Source organism: Homarus americanus, unplaced genomic scaffold (assembly GCF_018991925.1).
Source record: "Homarus americanus isolate GMGI-L3 unplaced genomic scaffold, GMGI_Hamer_2.0 scaffold42643, whole genome shotgun sequence".
In the NCBI taxonomy this organism is placed as follows: Eukaryota; Metazoa; Arthropoda; class Malacostraca; order Decapoda; family Nephropidae; genus Homarus; species Homarus americanus.
In genome coordinates this window covers 3,154,517-3,157,829 of record NW_024747582.1, presented here as the reverse complement: position 1 = coordinate 3,157,829, position 3,313 = coordinate 3,154,517, and the positions used below count along the sequence as shown (strand labels likewise).

Below are 3,313 nucleotides of genomic sequence, written 5' to 3'. Positions count from 1 at the left end.
CTACAAAGGTCATCCACCTCCCACTCAAATCTGAAATAAGTCATTAAACCGTCAACCTTTATAGACAAATTATACTTATATCAAGTCCAAATATCCACTTATATCAAGACAAATCAACTTGTATAACAACAATTCAGAGAACAACACTCGCAGCACATTAGTAGATATAACCTGTAATATTGATCACTAACATTAACTATGATCGGTACACACAGTTCCTGTCAAGTTTAATCATTTACCTATATATACAGTACAGCATTAATTTAGCACAAAATTAATGGCAAAATACTATATTTAAATTGAACTGAACCCTCCCCCAAAAAAATAAGCCATTTGTTGGTACAGTTCCTGCTTTTTCCAGTATTGTATTTTTAAACGATATACACTGCACGAGCCCGAGGTGGCCGACGGAAGTGATATTGCAGTGTCTCGAACCCTCCAGGCCAGCAAGTGGCCGAGGCAGGCATTGCATGGTATGACTGGCAGCGAGAAGACGAGGAAAAGCCAGTCAGCCAGCATTAAAAGAGTTCACCAGTTGCCCTCATATTAACACAATTACCAAGATTTAAAATCGTAAAGTACCTAGTATGAAATTTAAACTACTTTCTTACAAATGCCGGAGACTAAGGATTCAGGCCTTTTTTGGAAAATCAATATTTTGACAACGTGAAAACTAACTTCTTCGTAACGTAAAGATGGTCTACATATTTAAGAATACCCTGTATCTATAAAGGCTTTTTAAAACCTACAAGCGTACATACTTAAAATATGTAATTATTTCAAAAAAGTTAACAATTACTCTATTTTTTTTAAAGGTGAACAAACTTAAACAAAACTAAGAAACCACAACGATAGCTACAGTATTGTACTTTAAGTTATAGCAGAATGCTTTATTTTGTGCAACAACAGTTCCGTTAAAAGAAACTAACAGTCTTGTGTACTCATCTTCACGGTCCCGAATGAATAATATTGTAACTAAAAATTAAGTAATGTAGTCTTTGTACAACTGTAATGCAATAAAATAAGAACACACATCTATAGTACGTCTCTATAGCCAAAATATATACCAAATCTTGTGAAGTACGTCCGAATAAACACTTAAAATATTTAACATTAAATCTTCGTGAACATGAAATTAACCATACCAATTACATACCGCATAGGAACAGGGTTGCCACATGTACGACAAGCTTCACGGCCAAATCTTTTTGGATGGAAAGCACAAAGCTATGCAATCCACACAAAATAAAAATCTCCCCACAATATGCACTTAAAATGTCGCAACAAAAACAATTTTCACTTATAATTCAGGGCCCAATAATTACATAAACATAATATCTGTAATCTACAGTGAAGATTTACCGTAAACTCAAATGGTGGTGGAGCATGATAATAGGAGTCAAGTTCACACCGTCCCCTGGTTCTTCTTGCATATGACAGAGTTAAATAGCTCCAATGTGTGTGTTATTTAAATTCCTGCAACATTTTCATGGAACTGAGCATTTTAATTCCATCACTGGCTATACTAACACAGACGAATTTTTCTTCCATAATTTGTTATATTTTCTACCACTGTCGTAAGACACTTTGCAAAAACTATACATTTTGAAAACTATCACCAGAATTTCAGAAAGTAACTGGATGGCTTTGTAAACTATAAAGCAGGGTTCTCAACTCAGGGGGAATTACCCCTCAGGTTTTCAGGAAACTGATAAACACTGGAAATAAAAGGATTTTCAATATTATATGCATATTATTTGGAATGCACTTTTTGAGGACAATCTTGGAAAAGGAGGGGATGACATTCTGACATATGGTAAAAAGAGGCATGCAAACAAGGTTGAGAACCACTGCTATAAAGCTTAACCCATATGCTGGACACGATCTAGCCTGAACAAATCAAATATGAGAACCAACAACTAAGGCAGTAAAAGTATGACAGTCACCTTCAATTGAGGAAATTTGAAAATCTGTTAGACATGCTTCAAAACCACTAGATGAGGTATTAACACAAAATTGACTAAATAGTTTGGCCGGAAAACTGATACTAATATGGAAATAATAAAAGTTTTTCAGTATTTATATGCATATTATTTGGAATATACACTTTTTTGAGGCGAACAATCTGGGAAAAGAGGGAATGACATACTGACATATGGTGAAAAAGTGCATAGAACCGACAAGGTTGAGAACCACTATATAAGCTTAACCGCATATGCTGGACACGTTCAGTCTGAACAACTCAAATATGAGAACTAACAACTAAAAGGCAGTAACTATGGAGACAGTCACCTTTCAATTGAGAAATTTGAAAATCTGTTAGACATGTCTTCAAAATCCACTAGATGATGTATTAACACAAAATTCGGGCAAATAGTTTGGCCGTGATATTCACACTTTCCACGGCCGAAATAGAAAGAATTGACAACCTTGTATGGTGAGTCCCAGAAAACTGATTCGAGGTAAGTGACAGCAACAACGTCGTGGCCTCTCCTCTACTTCCTCCACCTCCACACCACCACTTCGTCCGAATGATTAACTATAATACAAACTTCATCATATACAAATTTTAACTTACATTTTATATGGTCAATTAAGTCATTTATAATATTATTAAAATAAAATAAGAAAAAACAAAGAGACAAAAGGTAAATTTACGTAAAAAATTATTATAAAGACGAATATTAAAATTACTTTTGCGCTCGAGGATTCGGACACAGCAAAGTTTAAGCAGGGGAATCCAACTTTGCCGATCTGTAGACTCAGCATGACACCAACATTACCTGTAAACAATACCAGATTAAATCCTTAAATAATCCTCCAATTTTAATATTTTTAATACCCAGATTCACTATTTTTAATATTAACATAATAATTTTAAAATCAATAAATGTTTAACTCGGAAAACTTTCAGGGGGATAAGCCTGGAGCATGCCTTACCCACTACTATAATGAGGCAATTTGGCTTTGTTTACGTGCATTCGTAATAGATAAATTAATTTATTGGTGGTGTGTTTTAAACAAATTCAAAGGAAGCTGGTTAGTATGCTAACTAGCCACTTAAAACTTCTCTTAACAAGAGCTCTTTTAATATTGTACGTAATCATAAAACGAATATGTATACAACAAATGAATATGCATAAAATCTACAATCTACAATCTATAATCAAATTTTTCCGAATATTGTCCATTTCCCATTGCTGTCGGATTTTTACCATTTCTGATTTTTATTCTTTTAATACTCAAAATACAATCATATTCTACGAATTTATTTGCCACACCCTTGCTTCGCCAAATCATCAGCACAAGGAAG

At 34.1% G+C, this 3,313-nt stretch overlaps 1 long non-coding RNA gene across 1 annotated transcript; it reads right to left on the bottom strand.

Annotated features, from left to right (window-relative positions):
- Positions 1–1,394, bottom strand: LOC121879781. Its single transcript, XR_006091418.1, has 3 exons — positions 1,363–1,394; positions 1,157–1,204; positions 1–30 (listed from the first exon to the last, which is right to left on the bottom strand). It is a non-coding gene; the product is annotated as an uncharacterized LOC121879781 (long non-coding RNA).
- Positions 1,395–3,313: the final 1,919 nt, after the last annotated feature.